Genomic DNA, 15308 nt, shown 5'->3' with positions numbered 1-15308 from the left:
GGTTCTCTGTTGCACTCCCTGTCAGGGCAGTCATCGGTTGTGGCGGGGCACCATCTAGTTCTTCTGGTCTCAGGATGCTGTAAGTCTCTGGTTTATGTGGCCCTTTCTGTCTCTTGGGCTCATAGTTGTCGTGTGACCTTGGTGTTCTTCATTGCCCTTTGATCCAGGTGGGTTGATACCAATTGATGCATCTTAGATGGCCACTTGTTAGCATTTAAGACCCCAGACGCCACTTTTCAAAGTGGTATGCAGAATGTTTTCATAATAGTATTATTTTGCCAATTGACTTAGAAGTCCCTTAAGCCATAGTCCCCAAACCCCCACCCTTGCTCCGCTGACCTTTGAAGCATTCAGTTTATCCCAGAAACTTCTTTGCTTTTGGTCCAGTCCACTTGAGCTGACCTTCCCTGTATTGAGTATTGTCCTTCCCTTCACTTAAAGTAGTTCTTATCTACTAACTAATCAGTAAATAACCCTCTCCCACCCTCCCTCCCTCCGCCCCCTCGTAACCACAAAAGTATGTGTTCTTCTCAGTTTATACTATTTCTCAAGATCTTATAATAGTGGTCTTATAGAATGTTTGTCCTTTTGCCTCTGACTAATTTCACTTAGCATAATGTCTTCCAGGTTCCTCCATGTTGTGAAATGTTTCACAGATTCGTCACTGTTCTTTATCGATGCATAGTATTCCATTGTGTGAATATACCACAATTTATTTAACCGTTCATCAGTTGATGGGCACCTTGGTTGTTTCCAGCTTTTTGCTATTGTAAACAGAGCTGCAGTAAACATGGGTGTGCATGTATCTGTTCGTGTGAAGGCTCTTATTTCTCTAGGGTATATTCCGAGGAGTGGGATTCCTGGGGTTGTGTGGTAGTTCTATTTCTAACTTTTTAAGAAAAAGCCAGATAGATTTCCAAAGTGGTTGTACCATTTTACAATCCCACCAGCAGTGTATAAGAGTTCCAATCTCTCCACAGCCTCTCCAACATTTATTAATTTGTGTTTTTTGGATTAATGCCAGCCTTGTTGGAGTGAGATGGAATTTCATCGTAGTTTAATTTGCATTTCTCTAATGGCTAATGATCGAGAGCATTTTCTCATGTATCTGTTACCTGCCTGAATATCTTCTTTAGTGAAGTGCGTGTTCATATCCTTTGCCCACTTTTTGATTGGGTGCTTTGTCTTTTTGTGGTTGAGTTTTAACAGAATCGTGTAGATTTTAGAGATCAGGCGCTGGTCGGAGAGATCATAGCTGAAAATTCTTTCCCAATCTGTAGGTGGTCTTTTTACTCTTTTGGTGAAGTCTTTAGATGAACATAGGTGTTTGATTTTTAGGAGCTCCCAGTTATCTGGTTTCTCTTTGTCATTTTTGGTAATGTTTTGTATTCTGTTTATGCCTTGTATTAGGGGTCCTAACGTCCTTATTTTTCTTCCATGATCTTTATCATTTTAGTCTTTATGTTTAGGTCTTTGACCCACTTGGAGTTAGTTTTTGTGCATGGTGTGAGGTATGGGTCCTGTTTCATTTTTTTTTAAAATGGATATCCAGTTATGCCAGCACCATTTGTTAAAAAGACTATCTTTTCCCCATTTAACAGACACTGGGCCTTTGTCAAATACCAGCTGCTCATATGTGGATGGATTTCTATCTGGGTTCTCAATTCTGTTCCATTGGTCTATGTGCCTGTTGTTGTACCAGTACAAGGCTGTTTTGACTACTGTGGCTGTATAATAGGTTCTAAAATCAGGTAGAGTGAGGCCTCCCACTTTCTTCTTTTTCAGTAATGCTTTACTTATCCGAGGCTTCTTTCCCTTCCATATGAAGTTGGTGATTTGTTTCTCCATCACATTAAAAAATGTCATTGGAATTTGGATTGGAAGTGCATTGTATGTATAGATGGCTTTTGGTAGAATAGACATTTTTACTCTGTTAAGTCTTCCTATCCATGAGCAAGGTATGTTTCTCCACTTAAGTAGATCCTTTTTAGTTTCTTGCAGTAGTACTTTGTAGTTTTCTTTGTATAGGTCTTTTACATCTTTGGTAAGATTTATTCCTAAGTATTTTATCTTCTGGGGGGCTACTGTGAATGGTATGGATTTGGTGATTTCCTCTTCGATGTTCTTTTTGTTGATGTAGAGGAATCCAAGTGATTTTTTGTATGTTTATCTTATTACCTGAGACTCTGCCAAACTCTTCTATGAGTTTCAGTAGTTTTCTGGAGGATTCCTTAGGGTTTTCTGTGTATAAGATCATGTCATCTGCAAATAGAGATAATTTTACTTCCTCCTTGCCAATCCAGATGCCCTTTATTTCTTTGTCTAGCCGAATTGCTCTGGCTAGGACCTCTAGCACAATGTGGAATAAGAGCAGTGATAAAGGGCATCCTTGTCTGGTTCCTGTTCTCAAGGGAAATGCTTTCGGACTCTCTCCATTTAGAGTGATGTTGGCTGTTGGCTTTGTATAGATGCCCTTTATTATGTTGAGGAATTTTCCTTCAATTCCTATTTTGCTGAGAGTTTTTATCATGAATGGGTGTTGGACTTTGTCAAATGCCTTTTCTGCGTCAATTGATAAGATCATGTGGTTTTTGTCTTTTGTTTTATTTATATGGTGGATTACATTAATGGTTTTTCTAATATTAAATCAGCCTTGCATACCTGGTATAAATCCCACTTGGTCGTGGTGGATTATTTTTTTTGTTGAATTCTATTAGCTAGAATTTTGTTGAGGATTTTTGCATCTATGTTCATGAGGGATATAGGTCTGCAATTTTCTTTTTTTGTGATGTCTTTACCTGGTTTTGGTATCAGGGATATGGTGGCTTCATAAAATGAGTTAGGTAGTATTCCGTCATTTTCTATGCTTTGGAATACCTTTAGTAGTAGTGGTGTTAACTCTTCTCTGAAAGTTTGGTAGAACTCTGCAGTAAAGCCGTCCGGGCCAGGGCTTTTTTTTGTTGGGAGTTTTTTGATTACTGTTTCAATCTCTTTTTTTGTTATGGGTCCATTTAGTTGTTCTACTTCTGATTGTGTTAGTTTAGGTAGGTAGTGTTTTTCTAGGAATTCATCCATTTCTTCAAGGTTTGCAAATTTGTTAGAGTACAATTTTTTGTAATAATCTGATATGATTCTTTTAATTTCAGTTGCGTCTGTTGTGATGTGGCCCATCTCGTTTCTTATTGGGGTTATTTGTTTCCTTTCCTGTATTTCTTTCGTCAGTCTGGCCAATGGTTTATCAATTTTGTTAATTTTTTCAAAGAATCAGCTTTTGGCTTTGTTAATTTTTCAATTGTTTTTCTGTTCTCTAATTCATTTAGTTCAGTTCTAATTTTTATTTGTTTTCTTCTGGTGCCTGATGGATTCTTTTGTTGCTCACTTTCTATTTGTTCAAGTTGTAGGGACAGTTCTCTGATTTTGGCTCTTTCTTCTTTTTGTATGTGTGCATTTATTGATATAAATTGACCACTGAGTGCTGCTTTTGCTGTGTCCCAGAGGTTTTGCTAGGAAGTGTTTTCATTCTCGTTGCATTCTGTGAATTTTTTTATTCCCTCCTTAATGTCTTCTATAACCCACTCTTTTTTGAGCAGGGTATTGTTCAGTTTCCAAGTAATTTGATTTCTTTTCCCTAATTTTTCTGTTACTGATTTCCACTTTTATGGCCTTATGGTCTGAGAAGATGCTTTGTAATATTTCAATGTTTTGGATTCTGCAGAGGTTTGTTTTATGACCTAATATGTGGTCTATTCTGGAGAATGTTCCATGTGCGCTAGAAAAAAAGTATACTTTGCAGCAGTTGGGTGGAGTGTTCTGTATAAGTCAATGAGGTCAAGTTGGTTGATTGTAGCAATTAGGTCTTCCATGTCTCTATTGAGCTTCTTACTGGATGTCCTGTCCTTCTCTGAAAGTGGTGTGTTGAAGTCTCCTACTATAATTGTGGAGGTGTCTATCTCACTTTTCAGTTCTGTTAAAGTTTGTTTTATGTATCTTGCAGCCCTGTCATTGGGTGCATAAATATTTAATATGGTTATATCTTCCTGGTCAATTGTCCCTTTAATGATTGTATAGTGTCCTTCTTTATCCTTTGTGGTAGATTTAACTTTAAAGTCTATTTTGTCAGAAATTAATATTGCTACTCCTCTTCTTTTTTGCTTGTAGTTTGCTTGATATATTTTTTCCCATCCTTTGAGTTTTAGTTTGTTTGTGTCTCTAAGTCTAAGCTGTGTCTCTTGTAGGCAGTATATAGACGGATCGTGTTTCTTTATCCAGTCTGAGACTCTCTGTCTCTTTATTGGTGCATTTAGTCCATTTACATTCAGCATAATTATAGATAAGTATGTGTTTAGTGCTGTCATTTTGATGCCTTTTTATGTGTGTTGTTGACAATTTCATTTTTCTACTTTTTTGTGCTGAGACGTTTTTCTTTGTAAATTGTGTGTTCCTCATTTTCCTAGTATTTGACTTTATGTTTGCTGGGTCGTTATGTTTTTCTTGGTTTTTATTTTGAGTTATGGAGTTGTTAGACCTCTTTGTGGTTACCTTAATATTTACCCCTATTTTTCTAAGTAAAAACCTAACTTGTATTGTCCTATATCGCCTTGTATCCCTCTCCATATGGCGGTTCTGTGCCACCTGTATTTAGTCCCTCTTTTTGATTATTGTGATCTTTTACATATTGACTTCAATGATTCCCTGTTTTGAGCATTTTTTTCTTTTTAAAATTAATCTTAATTTGTTTTTGTGATTTCCCTATATGAGTTGATATCAGGATGCTCTGTTCTGTGACTTTTGTTGTGCTGGTATCTGATATTATTGGTTTTCTGACTAAACAATTTCCTTTAGTATTTCTTGTAGCTTTGGTTTGGTTTTTGCAAATTCTCTAAGCTTGTGTTTATCTGTAAATGTTTTAATTTCGCCTTCATATTTGAGAGAGAGTTTTGCTGGATATACGATCCTTGGCTGGCAGTTTTTCTCCTTCAGTGCTCTATATATGTCATCCCATTGCCTTCTTGACTGCATGGTTTCTGCTGAGTAGTCTGAACTTATTCTTCTTGATTCTCCTTTGTAGGAGACCTTTCTTTTATCCCTGGCTGCTTTTAAAATTTTCTCTTTATCTTTGGTTTTAGCAAGTTTGATGATAATATGTCTTGGTGTTTTTCTTTTTGGATCAATCTTAAATGGGGTTCAATGAGCATCTTGGATAGATATCCTTTCGTCTTTCATGATGTCAGGGAAGTTTTCTGCCAACAGATCTTCAGCTATTCTCTCCGTGTTTTCTGTTATCCCTCCTTGTTCTGGCACTCCAATCACACGCAAGTTGTTATTCTTGATAGAGTCCCAAATGATTCTTAGGGTTTCTTCATTTTTTTTAATTCTTTTATCTGATTTTTTTTCAGCTATATTGGTGTCAATTCCCTGGTCCTCCAGATCTCCCACTCTGCTTTCCAATTGCTTGATTCTGCTCCTCTGACTTCATATTGCATTGTTTAATTCTGTAATTTTATTGTTAATCTTTTGGATTTCTGAATGCTGTCTCTCTATGGATTCTTGCAACTTATTAATTTTTCCACTATGTTCTTGAATAATCTTTTTGAGTCCTTCAACTGCTTTATCAGTGTGTTCCTTGGCTTTTTCTGTAGATTGCCTTATATCATTTCTGAGGTCATCCCTAATGTCTTGAAGCATTCTGTAAATTAGTTTTTTATATTCTGCATCTGGCAATTCCAGGATTGTATCTTCATTTGGGAAAGATTTTGATTCTTTAATTTGGGGAGTTGTAGAAGCAATCATGGTCTGCTTCTTTATGTGGTTTGTTGTCGACTACTGTCTCTGAGCCATCACTAAGATGTTCTAGTGATTTATTCTATATTTGCTCACTAAGTCTTATCTTGTTTTGTTTTCTTTCAATATGTGTAAATGGGCTACTAGATTGTGCTGTCTTGATTATTGTAGCCCTTGAGTCACTTATGTCCTATTACCAGCTGGTTTGGGCTGTTACCAGGTATATAAGCCTAAGAGTCCATTCACTATTCTTGAGTAGAATCTGATTTTGGATCATCAAGTGTGTGGTGCAGACTGTCACCTATCCACCTAGAGAAGTACTGGTGATAGTTGTGTGCACCATATTCTAGTAGCAGCTGGGGTTCACACTCCGGGGGGGCAGGATGCTGACAGGCTTCCCCCAAGTGCCAGTGAGGTAGGTGTGTCTCTATTCCTAAAGCACTTTGGTGGGTGGGCTCTGCAGCTGTACCTTAGGCCCCCAATGCAAGTACCTCTACAGATTGGTAGGTGTCACCCTCCTAAGACCCCTAAGGCAGGAGGCTAGGTGGTCTGGGTGGAGCTTCAGCCTTCAGGTCCCTGTTGTGTGTCAGTGAGGGCTCTGTTGAATAAGCAGAGATATCAGACCTGGGAAACTTGTCTTTCCAGTAATCCGCTAAAACAACTACAGTCAGATCCCTATCAGAAATGCCTTTGCATTATAATAGCCACCTTGTTTCCTGTAGGGATGAAACCCCAAGACTGTGGATCACATATTCTTGGCTGGAGCTGGTTCTGTGTTTTTAGTCCATTTAGGAAAGGATTTTTGGTCCCTGGGTTTTTTGTAGCTGCTTCTCTCAGGCCAGGAGAATGGGTTAGGAAAAGACCAAAAAAAAAAAGAAAGAAAGGAAAATGGCAGCACAGTTCACTCTCTGGCTCAGGTAATTCCAATGTTAATGAAGCTGCCTGGGAAGGGGAGGGGAGGGTTCAGATAAACAGAAGAGAGTAGCACCCCGGAATATAGACAAAGTTACTTATCTTGCTTGGGATGACTGTTTTATCTGAGATTCCCGAGGGGCGCGTCCACTGTGTGTGCTGGCTGGGTAGAGGTTGCCGCCAAGGGTCAGGCCTGAGTCCTCTGCTTGCGCTGTCTCAGAAGCTGCGGTTAGTTCCTCCGCTCCCAGTCCAAAGCTCAGCACCAAGGTTCCCTGGCTGGGATGCCACACTCCCGGCTCTAAAACCAGTCACTGCCTCCCGGTGACTTCTCCTCCTGTCAGTTGTGTCGCCGCGCTGCCTGCGTGCATTGGCTGGACTTCCCCCGAGGTCAGTTCTGGGGGCCAGGGCTGCATCCCGTGTTTGCACCGTCACAGGATGCCATGCTCAGCTCCCCTGCGCCCAGTCCAAAGCCCGGCGCCAAGGTTTCCTGACTGGGACCCTGGCTCCAGGCTCCAAAAACAGTCGCTGCTTCCCCGTTGCTGTTCACTCTCGGTCTCTGTCACTCAGGTCAACTCTTTAGATTTGTGTTTGATGGTCAGGGTTCGTAGATTGTCATGTATGTGATCGATTCACTTGTTTTTCCGAGCCTTTGTTGCAAGAGGGATCCAAGGTAGCTTCTACCTAGTCAGCCATCTTGGCCCCGGCTCCTTAGGGTTTCTAATGGCCCATTTTTTGGAAGTAGATTGCCAGATGTTTCTTTCAAGGTGCCTCTGGATGGACTTGAAACTTCCAACCTTTTAGTTAGCAACCAGATGGCTTTGACTGTTTGCACCAAGGACTCTGTGTTTACCTACAGAGACAATGTAAACTCAACTTTTAACCTCAGTGCTTTGTCTTGATTAAAGAAAATAAAGACTTGGAAGTTTTTTTTTTTTCTCTAAAGCTTTCCCAGGTTAAATTTAGAATCCGTGACAAAGTAAAGAACCAAAATGTGATGAAGACTGTCAGCCCTTCCTAATGTTAGCACATAGCCTTCTTTCTTTAGTTGTAGTTTAAAAGGGAGTGTAATTGAACTTAGGCCTTAGGCATTCATGTGCAGAATGATGCCTGTCCTCTGAGAGGAGGCACTGGACCATATACCTTGAAGGTCTCTAGCTTTTTCACAGTCAGTGCTGCAGGATAATATTTAAAGTTATCAGATCACAACAGGTGCTTGGGTGTCCAGTGTCAGACCCTCTTCTGTCTGGTCTGTGAAGGCTGAATCACACAATGATTCAGAATTGTCATAAACCTTGGATTTCAGCCTCTGCCCCAAGCACTGCCATTAACTGCCCCAGTGGACACTTAATCGTCCTGTGTCTCAGTCTTTTGTCTGTAAAAAGATCAGTTCAGATGCAGACTATTTCCGGTCCTAAGCTCTGATTCCATGTGACCTCTCTACCTGGATGCCTAATTCAAAGCCGATGCCAAAAGCTTCCAGGATGGGGAAAGCAGTACTTATTCTTCCTTGTTCAGCCTTCTTTTTCTTACATTCTGATTTCAGATTATGCATTTTGTCAACAAGTGTTGTGGTTGGAGTTTTTCCTTCAGTCAAACAATTACTGAGTGCCAGTGTGCCTGTCACTGCTTCTTGTTAGGGATGAATGAAACAGGGACCCTATACTTTATATGCTCTCTCTCTTAGTAGTGCAGTGCTGCTATAACAGAAATACCACAAGTGTATGGCTTTAACAAACAAAAATTTATTCTCTCACAGTTTAGTAGGTTAGAAGTCCAAATTCAGGTTGCCAGCTCCAGGGGAAGGCTTTCTATCTCTGTTAGCTCTGCGGGAAAGTCCTTGTCATCAATCTTCCCCAGTTGAGGAACTTCTCAGCAGAGGGACCCCAGGTTCAAAGATGAGCTCTTCTCCTGGCTCTTGTTTCTTGGTGGTATGAGGTCCCCATGTCTCTCTGCTTGCTTCTCTCTTTTATATCTTAAAAGAGATTAAGACACAACCTAATCTTGTAAATTGAGTCCTGCCTCATTAACATAACTGCCTCTAATCCTGCCTCATTAACATCACAGAGGCAAGATTTAAAAAACATAGGAAAATCACATCAGATGACAAAATGGTAGACAGTTATACAATACTGGGAATCATGGCCTAGCCAAGTTGACACACATTTTTGGGAGATACACTTCAATCCATGATACTGTTTCAGTCTGATGAGGTATATGTTACAGGAATTTCTAACAGAAATGGCACTCAGCCAAGACAGGTTAGAATGTTGTCAAAGACTGCTCGGCTGGCAGTCTTCCCAGTAGGCCACACAGAGTGGCATTTGTCACCTTAGAGAATTTACCACAATCTGGGATCTGTTGCCAGCCTTCTAGGATCAATAACTACAGGCTTGGTTAGCACACTAAAAATGGATCCACCTCTTCATTTATTCATTCAATAAATATTTATTGAGTGCCAATCATGTGTCAGAACTCTTTCAGTTGAAAATGACAGAAACTGAACTCAAATTTGTGTCCCTAAAAAAGAGGATACTTCTTTTTGGCTCATCATACTGAAAAATCTGGGCAAGAGGTCCAAAGGTAAAGAGGCTGTCTATCTCTTGACTAACCTCTGCTTGGCTTCATTCTTATATTCCTTCTACAAGGTAGTAAGATGGCTGCTGTCAGCACCAAGCTTTAACATTCTTACAGTTTAAGATCCCAGAGTAAAATGGGTCCTCTCTCAGCAGCCACGCAGCGAATCTCATGGAGGGACACAAGTTGACTCTGCTGGGGTCACATGTTCATCCCTGAAATAATCGCCGTGCCAGAGTGCCCAGACCCGTGGAGGGTGGGTAAAATTAGCCTCCTCAAACCACATGGAATTAGTTCCCCATAGAAGGGAAGGGTTCTTCTTTAAGAAGAAAAGAGAAGGGATACTGGGCAGGAAAATAAAAACGTTGACAGCCATCACAGCCATTCACTGTGCTTGGCTCTGGGAACGCACCAGTGACCAGATCAGAGAGGGTTCCTTTCTTTAAGAAGATTACGGTATAGCTGGGGTGACATACACTAAAATGAGCAAACATAATTATGAAATAATCAAAAATTGTGGTGAAGCAACAAACCAAGATAGAAAATAATGGTAACATTCTTTAATTAATGTGGGCTGGCAATACTTCTCTGAGTAAGTGGTATTTAAGCCCAGTCCTAAAGGATACAAAAGAGCCAGTATGTAAAGAGTGGAAGAAGAGGGCTACAGACAGTGGGAACAGGTATAGGAAGAGCCTGAAATGGGGAAGAGTTTGACATGTTGGAGAAGAACAGAGAAGGGGGAATGTAGAGAGGGTAGAGCAGACTAAAGGTGCACTGGAGAGACTTCTGGCCAACATGGCACCATAGATAGAAGCACCACGCCATTGCTCCATAGTAAAGACCTGAAAAACTACAACAGAGACAAACATCATTCCTGGAACCCGAAGTGTCAAATGAAGAGATAAAGAACTCAACCAAATACTGAATGGAATAAGAAACTGACAGAGGACTGAGAGTGAGGAAAGATAGGTGCCGAGGTTCCTTAATGCGGCACAGATTTGCTGTCTTGGACTCCTGTCGGAGATTGGCTGGCAGGGAGCACGGGAAAGCAGCTTCACAGAGCTCCGAGCAGGAGACAGAGCACCTGGTAACCAGCGATACACGTTTTCGCATCCCCCCAATCCTCTCCCTACTGCTCTACCTCTGAGCTTCCTGTCTGGTTGTGGTGGCTTGGCAGGCCGGGAAGTGTGGCCTCCCTGTGGCTTGGATTCCCCCCACCCACATTGCAGATTGGCATACAGGGAGTAGGGGAAAGCAGCTTCATGAAGTTCCCAGCAGGAGACAGAGCACCCAGCAACGAGTGATATACGCTTTCCTAACACCCACCCTTTTTCCCCTCCCCCTTCGCTGTCCTCTGCTTCCTGCTAGCTGCAGTCTCTTGGCCAGGAGGCAACTGCTTCTGCCCTGGGCCACTTGGATTCACCCCGTCCACACTGGCCGGGTCCCTGAGCTGTTGCTTCTTTCTGTCTCTTTTGGTTTTATCCATGCTTCCCACAACCTGGCTCTGTGTGCCATCTTTGCTTCTTCTTGAAGGCTGTGAAGCCGTGTTCAACTGGGAATCCACTCCCCCACCCTGGACACCACAGCTGGTGGGATCCTTGGGGCTTTTTTTTTTTTGCTCTGTTTTGTTTCATTTGTATGTTTGTTTTCTTTCTCTTTTCCCCCTTGGGAGCCCCTTCTAGCCGGGCTGCACTGCATGGCCTAGGAGACACTCCCCCAACCTGCACAGCCATGTTGTGGGATCCCTGGGGGCATTTCTCTTTTTTCTTTTCTTTTTTTCTTCTCTCTTTTCCCCTTCTGTCTTTCTTCATTTCTCAGTTCTAGTCTGTCAGTACTTGCTTTCTTTTCCTGTCTCTTGAATACCCAGTACTGTGTGACATCTATACCCTCCTCTAGCCAGGCTATACTGCACAGCCTGGGAGCAACTTCCCCGGTCTTTGTGGCCTCACTGGTGGGACCCCTGGGGGCTTTTTTCTTCCTTTTTTTCCCCAAATTTTTACCTTTTTTTTTTCCTCTTTTTCCTTTTTACTTCTCTCCATTTCTCAGGTTCTCATCATTCCACTCCAATAGAAAGCCCCATTGCACTCTGTTTGCTTGTTTGTTTTTGTCTCCTGTTTCTCTCCTCTTTCCTATACCCATACTAGCTTCATACATCACAACTTCCCCCTCTTTCCTGCCTACCTGCACCATGCTCTGAACATCACACCTCTGAGCAGCACAGGCTTGGCCTACTGGAACCTGCCCAGCACTGATTCCTGGCCCACCCTGTCGGCTGTAGTAAGTGCCACAAATAACCCATCCAGCCTTTCCCCTTCAACTGGACCTGCCCTCCTGCACCATATCTGAGTGACTGGCCCTGCCCATTGGACAAGTAGGTGAAAAGTATCATGACTACAGACAAGCAAACAACAAAGAATGCACAGCCCACCTGCTCAGACGACACCAAATAAAACAAAAAAGCAGGACAAAACAAACAAATCTACGATCAAGAAATGAAGAAAATAAATACTGAATGCCCTGAAGACAGCAGACAATATCAAAACATTTAAAACAGTAGAGGATGGTTCCAGTAGGCATCCAAAATAAAACATCAGATGATTTCCCAGCAGAAGAAAAGACACTAAAACTACCTGACAAGGGATTCAAATCTCTAATATTCAGAGCTATCCAAGAACTGAAGCAAAAATCAGACAAAATGAGGAAAAAATAGACAAGTTTATGGGAAAGGCAGACAAATTCATGGAAAACACAGATTAAAAAAATGGAACAATTCAGGAAAATAATACAGGAACAAAATGCCAAAATAAATTACAACTAGAAATCACACAAAACCAGCAATTAGAAATCCAAAAGGTAAACAACAAGGTTTCAGGAATGGACAGAGCCATTAAAGGGCTCAGGAGCAGGCTTGAAATGATGGAAGACAGGATCAGTGAAACTGAAGACAAACACTTGGATACAACTCTGCTTGAGGAAAAACCAGAAAAAAGAACAAAGAAAAATGAGGAAACCCTGAGAATCAAAAGCAAAAATTTGCAAGTCATCAGAGTTCCAGAACAGGGAGCGAAAATGGAAAACACAGAGATGATCATTGAATAATTGCTGACAGAAAACTTCCCTAATATCATGAATGATGAAAAGCTGACCATCCAAGAAGCTCAAAAAACCCCATATAGGATAGACCCCAAAAGAAAAACACGAAAGCATATCATAATCACACTCACTAAAATCAAAAACAAAGAAAAAAGTCTGCGAGCAGCTCGAGAAAAACAAAAAGTCACATACAGAGAAGAACCAATAAGACTAAACTCTGATTATTTGGCAGAAAGAATGCAGGCAAGAAGGCAATGGGATGATACATATAAAACCTTGAAAGAAGAACATTGCCAACCACAAATAATATATCCTGCAAAGTTTCATTCAAATATGATGGTGAAATTAGAACATTTCAAGATAAACAGAAATTAAGGAAATATATAAAAACCAAACCAAACCTACAAGAATTATTAAAGGGAGTCCTTCAGTCTGAGAACTAACAACATCAGACCACAGCCTAAATGTAGGACGCAAGACTGTACCAGTCAGATACCAAAGTAGGAAATAAACTCTCAAGGACTATCCAAAACCAAAAGAATTGCAACAGGGAACCAGAGAGGTTAATCTGTAAATGACAACAATATCAGAACAATAAAAGAGGGAATAAATGGTGTAGGTATAGAAATTTCTAATGGAGAGGAAGGCAAAGTGATACCAAGTAATAATAGACTGGTTCAAACCTAGGAAGATAAGGGTAAATTCCAAGGTAACCACAAAGAAAGTTAACAAACCTACTCATAAAAATAAAGAAGAAAAACATAGAGTCTCAATAAAAACAAAAGAAATTTACAAACAAAAGGAACTCAGCACAGGAGAGTAAGGGGAACAATGAAAATATTAGCACCACAAAAAAAAAGCACTACAAAATGACAGCAATGAACTCACACCTTTCAATAATTACACTTAATGTAAATGGCTTAAATGCATCCATAAAAAGACACAGAGTGACAGAATGGATTAAAAAACAAGACACACAATGGAGTATTACGCAATGATAATGAACAACGATGAATCTGTGAAGCTTCTCATAACATGGATGAATCTGGAGGGCATTATTCTGAGTGAAATAAGTCAATCACAAAAGGACAAATACTGTATGAGACCACTACTGTAAATACTCATGAAAGGTTTACATACAAAAAGAAACCATCTTTATTGGTTATGAGGGAGGGGAAGTGTAGGGATGGAAAAATACTTAATAGACAATAGATAAGTGGAAACTTTGGTGACGGGTAAGACAGTACACAATACTGGGGAAGCCAGAATAACCTGTAAAAGGCAAGGTTGTGGTAGCCCCAGAGACACATCCATACTCCCTGAGGGACTGAAACTCTGGACTGAGGGCTGTGGGGACCATGATCTCGGGGGAATATCTAGCTCAACAGGTGTAACATAATTTATAAAGAAAATGTCCTACATTTTACTTTGGTGAGTAGCATCTGGGGCCTTAAAAGCTTGTGAGTGGCCATCTGAGATACTCCACTGGTCTCACCCCTTCAGGAGAAGGAAGAATGAAGAAAGCTAAAAATACAAGGGAAAGATTAGTCCAAAGACTAATGTACCCCATCTACCATGGCCTCCACCAGACTGAGTCCAGTACAACGAGATGGTGCCTGGCTACCACCACTGACTATTCTGACAGGGATCACAACAGAGGGTCCTGGAGAAAAATGTAGAACAAAATTCTAACTCAAAAAGAAAGACCAGACTTACTGGCCTGACAGAGACTGGAGAAACTGGAGTATGGCCCCGGACACCCTTTCAGCTTAGTAGTGAGGTCACTCCTGAGGTTCACCCTTCAGCCAAAGATTGAACAGGCCCATGGACCAAAACAAGACTAAAGGGGCACACCAGCCCTGGGGCAGGGACTGGAAGGCAGGAGGGGACAGGAAAGCTGGTAATAGGGAACCCAAGGTTGAGAAGGGAGAGTGTTGACATAGATTGTCAATCAATGTCATAGAACAATGTGTGTACTATCTGTTTGATAAGAAACTAGTTTGTTCTGTAAAGCTTCACCTAATGTACAAAAAAAAAAAAAAAAAAGAATTAAAAAAAAAGTCACACTGGAGAGAAAGATCATAAGGCATCTTATGGCGTGAAACTTGGGGTTTATTCTCAGCGGTTTGGCGTGTCGTGATTGGAGGTGGGCAAAGGTAGAAATTGGAGGACAAGTTGGAAGGTCATTGCAGAATCCAGGTAAGAGAGGATGATGCTTAGACAGAGATGATGTTAGGAGATACCAGAAAAGAATGGATTAAATATATGTCTTTGGAAACTTTCTGGAATTACTGATGCATTGGAGGTAGGAGGATGAGGGAAAGAAGGAATCAAGGTTGATTCCTAAATTTCTCTCAGGAAAGACATTAGATTCATGAGATTTGTGTATAAAAGCAGAATGTCAGTTGATTACTGTGACATGGATTAGGATTCATTCTGTGTGACCCTAATCTTTCCTAGTAAGCAGACCTGCTTGGGAAGCTGAGAAACTTGAGAAAGTTGTCTGGTGAGCATTAGGCCACACGTTCTTCTCAGTAGCAGGGCTTGGAGAACCAGTCAGTTGGCTTAGGTTTCTCTACTCTCTGCAGTTCTTAAATGGGCACAGGCTCTCTGACTCTACTTCTGTACTCTCAATTGTGGGCAGAAGACCTCCTGGATTGGCACATTTTTTGGATATTGAAAGCATTCCATTTAATTGTGGGCCAGTTTTGTTTACTTAGGGACCATTCTGCCTCATTAACGTGACTTTGCATAATTCTTCTTTGATTGTATATTGAATTTAAACTTTCTGAGGTAGCTTAGGGGTCTCTGGGTGGCACAAACTAACTGAAAGATTGGCGGCTGAAACCCACCCAGAGGTGCCTTGGAAGAAAGTCCTAGAGATCTGCTCCTGAAAGGTCACACCAGGAAAATCCTATGCAGCACAGTTCTACTCTGAAGCACATGGA

Source organism: Elephas maximus, chromosome 5 (genome assembly GCF_024166365.1).
Source record: "Elephas maximus indicus isolate mEleMax1 chromosome 5, mEleMax1 primary haplotype, whole genome shotgun sequence".
NCBI lineage: Eukaryota > Metazoa > Chordata > Mammalia > Proboscidea > Elephantidae > Elephas > Elephas maximus.
This window is presented reverse-complemented; position numbering follows the sequence as displayed.